Source organism: Tenrec ecaudatus, chromosome 17 (assembly GCF_050624435.1).
Source record: "Tenrec ecaudatus isolate mTenEca1 chromosome 17, mTenEca1.hap1, whole genome shotgun sequence".
In the NCBI taxonomy this organism is placed as follows: Eukaryota; Metazoa; Chordata; class Mammalia; order Afrosoricida; family Tenrecidae; genus Tenrec; species Tenrec ecaudatus.
The window spans coordinates 53,655,561-53,670,004 of NC_134546.1; the positions used below are offsets into that span (position 1 = coordinate 53,655,561).

At 45.5% G+C, this 14,444-nt stretch overlaps 1 protein-coding gene across 9 annotated transcripts in view; it reads right to left on the bottom strand.

The window, feature by feature from the left end:
• The window catches only part of PEAK1 (pseudopodium enriched atypical kinase 1), a 293,334-nt gene that overhangs the window by 126,403 nt on the left and 152,487 nt on the right, over positions 1-14,444 (bottom strand). For all 9 annotated transcript variants that reach the window (XM_075535961.1, XM_075535949.1, XM_075535952.1 and 6 more), the window contains one exon: positions 13,063-13,227. The gene's annotated coding sequence lies outside the window, so the exon portion shown is untranslated. The remainder of the gene's footprint in view (positions 1-13,062; positions 13,228-14,444) is intronic.

Here is a 14,444-nt window from a genome sequence, read left to right on the forward strand (position 1 = left end):
CCCACCTGTATAGTCACAATGTCCTCTAGAAGCTCTCTTGCTTTTAAATTTTCACTTCAAAACTATTTCCTCTGAAAATTCCTTTCTCAATGGCCCCTCCCTCACTCTGTTCCATCTGTATAGCTATTTGGTTTCATTGAATTACTGTTACATTTATTGAACCATATAAGCAATAGCTGCTTTAATAAGGCATTAAGCCTCTAGGCTATCTGCTCACAAAGTACATAATATGTCCTAGAGGATATCCAAGAGAAGGTAAACACACAAGGTGATCAACTGATGGCTGTAAAATAGCTAACAAAGTTGGTATAAAACAAAGGATGAGGTACTAGAGTTAAGTGGCTAACACCCCATTTTCCATGAATGGGGCGCATTCTAATCCTTTTTGGATCTCCCCACTGCTCGCTTGTGTGTTGTGGGGCCATTAAAAGACAATAGCTGCAGGCAGGCTTTACATTGTATTTTTTTTATTTCAGTCAGCTGCTTAAAAAAAAACAGCAACCGTTCAATCTCTGGAAAATTTTGTCAAGTTCTCCACATCCTCTCTATCTATCATGCCTCACTTAGAAAGCCAAACAGCAGGGGCTAACTGACGTCTTCTAACCGAACAGTCTAGTGGCGGGTCTTATTCCACTTGCGAGATGAAATCACACATATATCAGAAGAAAAGTACTCTCCAACTAGGCATTCGTAGTCTATGAAATCACTGACCAGAGACAAATAGCGAGCACCAGTTATGAATCTATTTCAATTAAAATAATATTGTTTGGGGGGGACTCTGTTAATTCTAGAAGTCCCAGGAAGGAGAGCCCAGCCACGGGTGGTCTGTACCATTTGTTTGTAGAAATCATTTGCAAAGAACTGCTTCCCTCCTCCCTTCTCATGTGCTTCAGCTATGCTTTTAAAACATGGTGGTCTTGTGTATCAGCCAGTGCCTGCAAACACACTGGAGCAGGACCACCGTTTACATAACCACATGGGCCAGGTGAAATTTGGGCCAAGAGAAAAAATGAACGCAACTCACATCTGATACGTATTTGGCAAATACAGCGATATCACAAGCTCCTGTTTTGAAAGCCTACATGCTATGTCTCCATGACAACTGCATAAACATGTTTCTCATCACCCACAGGCATCTTCATTCTTTACATCCCATTGTTTATTTCTCTCTCAGGGGAAAGCCTAATTTATTCCATCAATGACTTTCTTCATCAGTGGTATTCCAAGAGTAGGTGGCACCATGCTTTTAAATGAAAAGCGATCTCCAGCAATGCACTTGCTCAGTGACAGAAGACCGAGGGAGAATGAATGTCGCACTTGCTTCAAGTAAAGTGTAAGTACAAGTTCAATGAATAAGCCTTCAAAGAGCGCTGAGGACGGGCAGTAGAAAGCCACAGAAGGTTGGCAAAAGCGATTACATACAATTCCAATTTCTCGTCCGTGTCTGCGGAGTTTTGTGGAGACTCTTGTGAGAAAAAACTAATCTCCCCTTCCTACTTCGACCTGGCGGTCTGTGAATGGAGGCCTTTGCTGCTTTGCTCATGTGATGACAATGAGACAGACGGCCAGAGTCAAGTAGATCAGATGGCGGCTAAATGGAAGGATGAAAGGAAATGGCTCTTTGTCTCTTTGCGCTGAGGTAAGGATCACAGATTCAAGTGGAGGCGGATGGAAGAGGTCCCACATTGGATTTTAGCTGGCTATCAAATTAATATCAATCTCTCAAAGTTCTCAACAGGACAGAGGATCGATGAACAGCCTTTAGTGTTCATACCCCTCAGCTTCAGAGTCCCTTTCTACGCTCAGAAGGAACCCAGGTGGAAAGGTGAGTTACTTGTTGGGTTGCCAATCACAATGTCAGCAGTTCAAAACCACCAGCCACCCCAAGGGAGAAAGATGAGGCTTTCTGCCCAGCGAATTTATAGCCTAGGGCGAGTTCTACTCTCTCCTGTAGGGCTGCTGAGCCCGGCTAACTTGATGGCAGCTGGTTTTAGGTTAGTTAAGAAAAGGCCCAAAGTCATTTAAATGACTTCAAAGCTGCACCTGGCAGCACGGCAAGGGGATCGTAAAAAGGAGTGGTGGTTCAAATCCACCAGCGGCTCCTCCAGAGAAAGATGAGTTTGTTGGCAACTAAAGATGTGTGGTGCTGGAAACCCTAGGCGGCGATTCTACTCTGCCCTACAGCGTCACTGCGTATTGGAATTGACAATGGCAGTGGGTTTGGTGGTTTCTTTGCTGTTATTTAGGAATTGATCCAATCATTTCAGAGTGAGGGCAGACTGACCCACCACAGAAGGGCAAGTCGTCGCTGTCAGAGTTTGCTGTTAGCTAGATATTTTCCTTTAGGAACATACCGAGGAAGTGGAATGGTTGGATCATGTGATCACTGCAATATTTGACTTTTCGAGGAACTGCCAACCCTTCTCCACAGGGGAGGTACCATTTTACATTCCCACCAGCAGTGTACAGGGGCTCCGATTTCTCAGGATCGGCACCAATGCTTGTCCATTTCTTTTCATTATTGCCACCCCCGTGGCGGTGGAACAGGAGCTCCCTGTGGCTGGCATCTTTTATTTTTTGACTTGGATGTGTGCCTGATGATCTTGGGAGGGAGTACATGAGAGTCTAAGAGTCCTGATGCTGTGCTATTCTTGGCAGAGGGCTGAGAAGAAATACTAGTTAAAGAATCTAGCTGGAAATAAAGATGCATTTCGCCCTTTTGTAGAGGAACACAGCATCTGTCTTGTTTCCCTTAAACACCCCTCACAAGTAACATACCTGTGCTTCAGCACGAGGTGTAACAGTGGCCCATAAAACATGGCCGGAAGGGGCTCTGGCTCCAGAGTGACCTCTGTTTTCCTTCCTCTCTGGATGCCAAGCCGATGGATGGGAGGAAACACAAGCTCGGCCGGACTCCAAGAAGGGGTTTCTTATCACGGTTACAATCTACATTTAAGGTGCATTTTCTTGCAACTGAAGACCAGATTGGGCTTCACACAAGCCAGAATGCTGGTCTTTCCACGGACTATTCAGTTACTACTGGGTGAGGACACTCAAGCATGGGGTGGGTTGAAGTCCTGCTGGGATGAGGATTAACTGGCTGGTCCATTACAAGCATTTTATGGATTTCCAGTCTCTTACTCTTACAAACAAGGGTGGGTACATTTTCCAAACGGTAGGAGGCTCTTTACATTTCTTCTGCTGACCAATCAAACTCAGTGACCTTCCTGCCGGTCACCATGAATTTAAAACATGTCCTGCTAACTACACAGCGAATCAAGGGCAAGGCTGGACCCTCCATCCCTCCAGTAATCCTGCCCTTTGCAAACGCTACAAAGCCCCCTTTCATCCTCCCTCCGCCCTCACCTCTAGGCCAAATCCTTGGGGAAGCAATTTCCAAGTTCTCCTCAAGTTCAGATAAACATCTTCTTCCTGGGTCATCCCAGCAGGGGTTCTCAGAGGTTAGCGCTTCCCACACAGTTTGGCGGTCTCCTGATGACAGAGCAATGCTGTCTGGGTGGAGAGGAAATTTCTAGCACACCATGCAGTCATTTACTTCTTGCTCCGTTAATTCACCAGAGAATAATTCTGCTGCAGTCCCCTCATTAGTACAGATTTTCCCAAATCTCATGTCAGAGCAAAAGCAAGCCACAGGCTTCATTGCTTCCCAACGAAATAGTTAAAGATACACGGAGTGATGGAATTGCATGCTCCCAAACACAATGCAAACACTGGTCAGTGGTACATGAGGCAGGAAAAATAGAGCACAGAGAACAAAGCCGCAACACCGCAAATCTCCACGGCTGGAAGGAGGGTGGACCAAGGCTGGTCACCTTTTTACAAGTACACGTGAAAAAATACATTCAAATGCTCTGACATACCAGTGAAGGCGTACAATGCACACGTACAGCTAATGCTGCATTTGTGCACACACACACACGTTTTCTCTGGAGAAGGAAGAATGAATATGAGCTCACAGAGGACTCCAGCCAGCCCTATGTTGTTCCATTACTTTTAGCCAGAGTGACAAAATGCTAGCATTCCATTAATTCTTGGTGCTGAGGTCATAGACGTTTGTTATGTTCCTCCAATTCTTTGGAGTTCTTGGAGATTTTCCTAATAGCGAGTCTTGAGGAGAAATAGAAATGGCCCCTGGCTACACTTCAGCTGGGCAGGAAAGTGGATTTATAAGTAAAAGACACGGGCGGAAGAGTCCTCCTTCTTGACAGACCTAGGATAATATTCGACCCACGCTCGTTCGAGGCTGTGTCATTTGAAGGGACACTTAAAAGGAGGCTATCATTACTGAGTGATTTCGGGCGGAGTCCATTTGCTTCTAGAAAGTTTCCTTTTGTTTTAAGTCAAGCCAGGGTGTGGGCCTTAACACATGTTGCCCAAATCCTTCAGCTGTATGGTCTACGACTGTTTGCCACACAGCCCTGGCCGTGGGGAGGGAGATCTCTGCACGTGCCTTTTCCTGCGCCTAGAATTCTTCCCTGGCCTTATTCATCCGCTTACCCAGCAACACTCAGCAAAGGACACCACTCTCCACCTCTTCCCTTTACACGTGCTTCCATTAAGCACCTGGTCCATTGCGACACCTGTCTCTTGAGATGGTTACCTGCCCTGCTGGCCGTATCATGAAGACAGAGCCTGGCTGAACCCTTCTTTGACCCCCCTGTGCCCTGGACAGTGCTATGCCGTGGAAAAGCAGCCCAAACATACACAAAAGAGTGAAAAATCAGGTCAGCACAAAGCTAAACTATTTTGTTAGCCACTGCGATTGCCTTTGCCCCAAGTACATGTCTGCTGAAGGAAGACATGTGCCAGCGTGTCGATGGCAAACAGCTTGTTGTATCCGTCAGGCTGGTGGAACTGCCCCACTAGAAGGGAGGGGCGAGGGCAGAGGTCTCTCCCCAGTCTCTGGAGAGGAGCCCAAGGATTACTGAGACTTTTAGGGAATGGGCTTTCTAGTTCTTCTGTCGTTTCCCTTCGATGACAGAGCATTTTATGGACATTGTGAAAACACGTCAGCAAAATCGCAGAGGATTAAGATGCAACAAACCTTGGACTGAGAAATGGTGAGAAGCAATGAAAATACTCTGAGCCTGTGGATTTGGATAGGCTACAACTGGCTGCTCAACCGTTTGTTCAAGTCCGTTTCTCAAAATGTGGCGGTAGTTTCTATGGGGGAGGAAGAAAAAACAGACTTTCTGCCATCGCGTCAATGCCGACTCACAGCAACTCTGTAGATGAGGTCACACTGCCCCTGTGACTTTCCAAGGCTGTGACGGTTTACACGAGCAGAAAGCCCGTCTTTCTCCCAGGAGGAGGGAAGCCTCGAAAAAAATGGCAAGGCCTGTCTCCTAGAGACCAGGGCCTCAGCACCTTCTGTTCTCTTGGCCTGGATCGGCTCAGATACCTTTGTAGGGAGCCGGGGCATTCTTGGAAGCACTGGCCTTATCCGTGAGCGTCCCAGGTAGCCAGAAGACCTAGAAATGCTATGCCCATATTTAAACTAAAGAAGACAAATGCCACCAGGTAGCATGGGAATTTGAAACGAAGCTGTATCTCTCAGAACTCCGGTGGGGGGGACTTGTATAACTCACCCTAGACCTTTCATGAATTCATTTTTAGAGGAGTGATTTTTGGAGGTCAGGCTTACTATATTATGATAGGATATTCCCCGCCTCTTTTAACATTTTATTTCAAAATACAGATTCACAGAAGTTACAAAGCCAGTACAGAAAAGATGCCACGTACCCTTTAAGATGGTGGCTCCAATGGTTATACCTTACATATGTATACTATCAAATCCAGGAAAGTGACAATGGTACAACGTGTGCATATGACGCTACTACATGTGTGGAAATGCGTAACATCACAACAGTTGAACAGAACTATTCCATGACCACAAGAACATCTTTCTTGTCATATTCACTAGTTTCCTCCACTTTTCCTAAGCCCTGCAGCCATTAGCTGTTCTCCATTTCTTCCCTTTTGAAATTTAGCAAATGTTATCTAAATGGACCCATTCACAAGGTGACCCTGTGAGATGGTCTTTCGTTGCCTTTGGATTCCATGTGAATGGTGGCATTCCTCAGAACGGAGGTCATTCCTACTGCTGTGTTGCCATGATGTGCGAGCTGGTCACGCGGGTCAAGCTGGCCATCAGTTATTTAATCAAGCACTAATTTGAGTGTTGCTCGGAAATCAGTTCTCTTTCACGGAGATTAGTACGGGACCCTGTGGGCAAGCCTTAGCGAGACAGTTGAAGGCTTTATGCACAAAAACTGAGGTTTCCTCAAGAAAACGAAATTCTGCCTCAAGACTATAGTATTACCTGAGGCCTGAGTTTCCAATCTGCCTGCCTGGGCATACGATTACATCATTAACTCCTGCCTGAGTTTCCAGTCTGCCAAATTTGTTCTGTAGATTTCAGACTTACCAGCTCCCACAATTGCCAAGAGCAAATTCCGTCAAATCAGTCTCTTCCTTCAGCACTACGGCCCTAAGTCACCCTTCAGGTCTGGGATGGAACTCACTCCCATGTGATAACCACCAACCCTTTGAGATCAAATGTTCTTGGGAAGCAATCACCCAAGGACCATGTTCAGGGGGTCCAAAGAGGAAGGATGGAAACACGGGGAGGAAGTGATGTAAGTGATGTACATTGAGGGGACTGCAATGGATGAGCCGAAACACAAAATATATGGATCGTTGAAGGTAAAACTGATGATCTGCTCTATAAATCTTCAACCAACTCACAATAAAAAGTTGAAGTTTTAATCTTAGTAGACTGGTTCTGCTTTCCTCAGGTACATGCAGTATGTATAAAACCCAAACCAAAATCACTGCCGTCGAGCCAATGCTGACCCATGGTGACCCCTGTGGGTTTCCGTGACTAATTGTTGATGGGAGGAGAAAGCCCAGTCTGCCTCCCTCAGAGCTACTGGTGGTTTCGAACTGCCGACCATGCCGATCACAGCCCAACATGTAACTTAGATACCACTAGGGCTCCTGTCTTGTCTACAATTTGCTTAACCACTTACTTATTGTAGAACATTGAGCTGTGTCCCATTTGGGGCTACCACACAAAGTAGCTGGTAGGAGCAATTGCGTGCCGGTTTTTATCTGGATGTTAAGTTTGAATTTTCGGGGATAAATGCTCCAGAACGTGACTGCTGGGTTGTGTGGTATTGTTACATTTTTAAAAAGAAAATAGTGAACTATTTTCTAGAGTGGCTGAACCACTTCACATTCTTAAGTGTAACTGGTGAGTGGTTCAGTTTCTCCACATCGGGTGGAGTCCCTCTGGTTTCTGCTGTAGCTGTCCTGGTGACGTGTGCAAGAAGGCCCTGGCAGAGAAATGGTTGGGCGCTTGGCTGCCAACTCAGCTCAGCGGCGCCCAACCTGTGGGTCCCTACTCCTTGGAGTGAATGACCTTTCCACAGGGGTCGCCTGATTCACAGAATGCCAGTGATGAAGCAGCAACACAAATAATGTTTTGGTTGGGGGTCACCACATGAGGAACTGTATGAAAGGGTCGCGGCCTGAGGAAGGTGGAGACCCACTGCACTAGCTGCTCCGTGGGAAGAAAGACCAGCCATGGACACCCTCCGGCGCAGTTCCACTCTGTGCTAGAGGGTCGTCCTGAGCCACACAACACCAGTCAGTGTGCAGTGATGGCTCATTGTGGTCGTAATGGGCACTGACGTGACAGCAAAGGATGTCCGACACCTGTGCCTATGTCCCTTGGTTTGTCCTCTTCTGTGAAATGTCTCTGCAGGTCTTCCACAGTTTCTAACGAAGACTGCTTCAACTAAGACTTGGACGTGTACCGACCCTTCCTTTGACAGATGGATGGCTTGCACGTGTGCAGCACAGACTTTCACAAAGCCCAAGTTGGTCATTTCCACGCAGTCCAACCTATTTGCTTATGAACTTGTTGCTGGCGTGTCACGTCTAAGACATCTTCACCAAGTTCTGGGTCTTGGTGACTTTGTAAAAAGTTTAACATGTACAACAGCGGTCCATTTTGAGTTCGTTTTTGTATTTAGCTTAAGGTTCTGTTTTGTTTGTTTGCTTGTTGTTTGCAGTCCTCTTGGCACAGGGGTGAAGCACGTGGCTGCCTACTAAAAGTGGGTGGTTCGGACCCACCTACTCCACAGAATAAAAATGGGGCAGTCGGCTTGTGTACACATCCCAGCCTTGGAAACCCTGCCAGGTAGTTCTCTTCCCTACAGGTGTGCCAAGTTAGAACTGAACTGACGGCAATGGTGGTCATGGAGATGGATGGATGTCTAATTGAGCCAGCACCCATTGTTGAAATGGCCCTTGGCCCTTTATAAGATACCAGCGAGCCATACGCTTGTTGATATTGCTGTTGCATTCGTGCATGCAAATGACACGCAGACGTCCCTACAATATGGACAGTTTTCTGACAGTGTCACAGAGGATCTCATAAGGCCTATCAGTTTTGATGAGTTTCAGATTTCAGACAGATATTGGACTGTCCAGAGTAATCCTGCAGTCTTGCAAGATATACACCCTGAAACACAAGTCATAATGTTCAGCCAGTGAAAGAAATGCAGAAACAGAAGTGGGTACATGACCCCCGTGGCTCAATTTTCAGCTGAACAGAAGGCCCTCCTCAGAATAATCAATCACACGATATCAAACCAGCAGCATCTACCAAAGGAGCAGACTGAGAAGGCAGGAAGGACGAGGGAAGCGGGAGGGATGAAACAGGGACACAGGAGGGGAAGCGGGACAAACGATGTCACATTGTGGGCATTGCAATCAATGACCTGAAACAAAATGTGTACGAATTACGGAGTGAAAAACTGAACTGCTCTGTAGAGTGTCATGCAATTCACAGGTCTCAAAAAGTAACAAAAACCGAGTGTGTGCGTAGAAAGCTAAACTGCTAACCTTAAAATTTTAGCTTCTCCAAAGTAGGCAGCTAGCTTACAGACAAAAATTTCTGTCGCGAAGGAATTGCAGTTAGAAATTAGATTCCACTCCCTCTTAAAATGTCAGGGGAGACTTGGCATTTGGGGAGCACGCAGCTTGGATGAGGCCAGAGCAATGAGCAGTAAGTAAATGCAGACGGTCTGCTTCAGTGCTGTCTGCCTCGTGCATGCGAGTCCTGAGTCCTCTGACGTCCGAATTGGGTGAGAGAGTCAATGACGCTCTTTGGCTGTGCAGAGGTCAACTTCTAGTACAATTGTTCTCATAACACAAAAATCTTGGAAATAAATTTTGAAACGGTTGAAATAGTGACACTTATCTGTAGATTTAAACAACCCTGTCCAGGGTTATAAGCAGACAGACAGACAAACCATTGAGAGATTGACTTGAATTGAGAGGTGGAATTAACTAGGGAGTAGTATGGTATCATAATTAATGACAAATTTGATTTGGGGTTCTGGACTGCCTCTGTGATGATGTAAGATGGTACATCTTACTTCTTTACTATGTAAAGAAGACTCGGATCTCTATCAGAGGGGACAAGGTGAGATAGTTAGATTATTGTGCCAACCTGGCCGATAAACACATGTGGTGTTAATTGAAGGGTGGAGGGATAAATGGCTCGGTGAGCCTCACCTTTCTAGTTTTCAGGTATCTTGCTTTGTGATGGTCGGACCAGGGTGCAGCTGCCTTAGCCAGTTCTCTGCCTCAGCTGGCAAGGCTCACTTCCTGTGAGACATTGCTGAGAAGCCACATGGACCTACCCCGATGCAGCCCTGGGTGATGGGGCAGCCGCGTGCAGGCCATGCCAGCGCTGGGAAGCTTACACGCTCACTGATTTGGCTTTCCTCCTGCAGTCGGAGTCATTGCGTGTGTTTTGTGAGCTGGAGGAGGACTTTGTGGATTGTTGTCGGACACATGGGTTAATGTTGGACTTGTGGGCTTGGGCAGCACTGGGTTGGGGTGTTTTCTTGATGTCCACTTGCCCTCTATATAAAACTCTCTTATACATGTGAATTCCGGTGGATTTGTTTCTCTAATGTACCCAGACTGACACACAAGGGCACCTGGTGACTGCCTACCTATGCTCCACTGCACCAGAGAGCACTTAGCACTTTCATTTCTGCGTTGTTTCCGAGTTGTTTGCTTTTTTTCTTCGTGTTTCAATGAGCAAGGAGCAGAGAGAACTTTCTGAACAGTTTTAAAGATTTTCCTTTCTTGTTTTAAAAAAGAGTTTTCTTTTATGCTACAAATCTGGTGATAGCAAGCGGGGAAGTTCCAGTGATGCCACAGGTAGGGATTTAACCTGTAATTGCAGAATGAAAAGACACACAAAACCCCCACTGCGAATGAGGGGATTATATCAAGGTTAATGTCAGCGCAGGAAAGAGTAATTAGCACTTTCCGCCTTTGCTACATTATTTATCCTGGGGTACAGTTGTCAACTTGAATCGTTTCTTTGAAGTAGGCCCCATATTCCTTGGCACCATTAGGTCTGGTATCATACTGTATTTGGTTGATTTTTATCTTATCTCCTGAATTTCACAGCCTAGTATTTTTAAGAGGCTGCTCTGGCGAGGTATCGGGCTACCAGGTGGAGTCTGAACCCACCAGGTGGTCCATGGGAGAAAAAGAGGCTTTCTGCCCTGGCAAAGAGCTGCGGGCTCAGACACCCACAGGGCAGTTCCACTCTGTCCTACCGGGTTGCTATGAATTGGAATCGACTCAATGGCAGGGGCACCTACGCAGTATTAGGGCACAATCACTCAAGTCACTGACCATCCCCTCAGAATCAAATCAATGAATGCCTAATGACTAGCCGTTCTAACGATTCAATAGGATGCCATAAAAAATGGAAGTCTTTACAAAGCATGTCTTGAAATAATGTGGCCCAAATCAATGTGATTTCAGACAACGGATAAAGAATCTTTATACATAGTGGGACCTATAACAGCCAACACTTGTCAGGACTGCCTGGTTTCTCTGGATCGCTCAAGTTTCCCGCCTTGACAAAGGGCAGTCTTACCACCTTCCTATTACCCCTTCTCGTGAACATAGTGAGCTTTTCTTCTCTGGAGGATTTCGACCTTATACGGGTTCTGGCTCTTGTCAACTTTATGGTAATTGCTTTTCGTTTTACTTGAAATGCAATGGTCTTTGGAATTTCACAAATAGAAAAATTTTACCATCTCTTCCACGTTCTCGCCCCTTTTCTCATGTGAGTCATGGGGCCTTTTATGATTTTCCATTCCTGAAAGGTAATTACAAAGGGACGAAAAGGTACAGAGAACGAAAGGGAAGGGAGAAGATCAAGGTTGCTGTTTGAGGGCGTTGGTTCTGACTCAGAGTGAGAGACCAACGTGGAACCAAAGAAAACTGCCTGATCCTGAACAATAATGAAACGTCAGCTCTGAAGTCAGAAAGACCCAGAGACGCTGAAAAATTAACATGAAATAAAGTTGAGAAAATAAAATTAAAATAAAGCCCATGGTGGGTGAGGGGACAGAGAGGTAAGACACTCAGCATTTATATTGCCTGGACTATTTCTTTTTTTTTTCTTCAATCATTTTATTAGGGACTCATACAACTCTTATCACAATCCATACATATATCAATTGTGTAAAGCACATCTGTACATTCATTTCCCTCATCATTCTCAAAACATTTGCTCTCCACTTAAGCCCCTGGCATCAGGTCCTCATTTTTCCGCCTCCCTCTCTGCTCTCCCATCCCATCATGAGCCCTTGATAATTTATTATTTTGTCATATCTTGCACTGTCAGACATCTCCCTTGACTCACTTTTCTGTTGTCTGTCCCCCAGGGATGTCACTGGTAGATCCTTGTAATTGGTTCCCTCTTTCTAACCCACTCTCCCTCTACCCTCCCAGTATTGCCACTCATACCACTGGTCCTGAAGGGATTATCTGCCCTGGATTCCATGTGTTTCCAGTTCCTGTCTGTACCAGTGTATATCCTCTGGCCAGACTTGCAAGGTAGAATTTGGATTATGATAGTAGGGGGGTGGGGGGAGAGGAAGCATTTAGGAACTAGAGGAAAGTTGCATTTTTCATCCTTGCTACATCGCACCTTGACTGGCTTGTCTCTTCCCCTAAACCCCTCTGTAAGGGGATCTCCAGTGGCCTACAAATGGGCTTTGGGTCTCCACTCTGCACTCCCCCCTCATTCACTGTGTTAAGATTTTTTTGTTCTGATGATGCCTTATACCTGATCCCTTAGACACCTCGTGATCACACAAGCTGGTGTGCTTCTTCCATGTGGGCTTTGTTGCTTCTAAGCTAGATAGATGGCCGCTTGTTTACCTTCAAGCCTTTAAGACCCCAGACACTATACCTTTTGATAGCCAGGCACCATCAGCTTTCTTCACCACATTTACTTATGCACCCATTTGCCTTCAACGATCGTATCATGGAGGTGTGAACCCAATGATATGATTTTGTTGTTCTTTGATTCCTGATAACTGATCCCTTTGGCACCTCGTGATCACACAGGTTGGTGTGTTCTTCCATGTGGGCTTTGTTACTTCTGAGCTAGATGGCCGTTTATTTACCCTCAAGCTTTTAAGACCCCAGACGCTATATCTTTTGATAGCTGGGCACCGTCAGCTTTCTTCACTACATTTGCTTATTCACCCGCTTTGTCTTCAGCAGTTGTGTCAGGAAGGTGAGCATCATAGAATGCCAATTTAATAGAAGAAAGTATTCTTGCATTGAGGGAGTACTTGAGTGGAGGCCCAATGGCCCGGACTATTTCTATGAAAGGAGAACAATATTCAGTAAAGAGGAGTCTCATAAACCTAACATTACTATGTCATACTCTTACTCAGAGAAGCTTGTTTGGCTCTAGGGTAAGATGTTTGGAACTGGAGAGCAAACAAACCCGACCTATTCTCTTGACCAAGTTTAAAGTCAAGTGACAAGGACTGTAACAAAAGCCAGGCTACATTAAATAAGTTTAGAAAACTGTCAGCTTTATCTATCCGCTGGCACAGCTAAGTAAGGGAAGTTTTTTTGTTCAAGTCATCTAGAGTTCTTACAGGAAAAGCAACACAATGGGAGAATTCTAGTTACCTTTTATGTCTGCGTCACTCGATCCTTTCCGGAGACAAAGGTGCTGTTAGCAGCTAACATTACATTCTGTCAAAATTTCAAAGTGCTTTTGGTTCTTCCAAGAGGAAGGTCTTTTCCTTTGTTGCTTCTCATTCCTTAACTTATTTTCTCGGGACAACAATGTTCCTGCAAAGAAAGTAACAATATAGTAGCTGTTTTGAAGAATAATCTAGTTTCCAGTACATTATGTCACCGTCACACAACAGTTAAACTTAGGCTAATACTAATTTAAGCAGTAATCATTTCTTTCTTTATTTGGAACTACACATCCTCATGAAATCCCCATGTCCCAGCAAGTAGCTGAAAAGAATCGCAAGAGCACAGATATGTCAAGACTGCCTTTGACTGTCCTTGCGTACTTTGTTTTTGGCTCAATGGGAGCCCTGGTAATGGAGTGAATGCTTATGTGTTGGGCTGATAGCCACAAGATTGGCAGTTCAAAACACCCAGCCGCTCCATGGGAGAATAATAGGGAGGCTTTTTACTCCTGTAGAATTAGAGTCTGGAAACTCACAGGGGGCAGTTCTAGCCTGTCCTATAATGTCACTGAGTCAGTTTTGACTCAATGGCCATGAGTGAGAGTGAGTGAAAAGGACATGAGACCTAATCATGTGAAATCACCAAACTCAACTGTTTTACCTTTATTGAAATACAGTTCTAAAAGTAACCAGGTTAAACTCTGAAAAAAAAAAAGTAGGTATTTTCAAACATAGAAGGATCTGGTTAACAACTTCCCCTTCTAGCTACTGCTTACCCCCGGGCATTATGCCCACTATCCCCACCCCCCTGTCTATGTGAATGACCTTCAAGTATCAACCGGAGATTTTACAGGAATGTACAGACAGGCCTTGGGTTAGGAATGAGTCCTGGGTCTAAATCTGCCATCAAGTCAAATTTGTACGTAAACTGGAAACGTTAGGGATGGTGCGTATCTAACATCAGTCAAGTTCGCCTGAGTATATAGTATATTTTTGGTAAGCTTGGAACCCTGGTGGTGAGCAGTTACCTGCTGGGCCCAGTGCGATCTGCATGGTTGGCAGTTGGAAACCAACAGCCCTGAAAACAGTTATCATCTTGAAAACCCACAGGGGGTTGCTATGAGTCACCACTGACTGGATGGCTGGGAGTCTGGGATTTGGCTTTGTGTGTTTCCCAAACATTAAAGAAACCTATCAAGATAGACTAGAACACACTGAGCAGACTAGTAACAGCAAACCACATCCAACTTACGGCGATCAAGTCAATTCTGGCTCCTCATAACCTTCTAACAGAGGGCAGAACGGCCTCCTGTGGGTATCCCGGCCTGTGCATCTTTCAGGAAGCAGACAGGCGACGATGTCTCA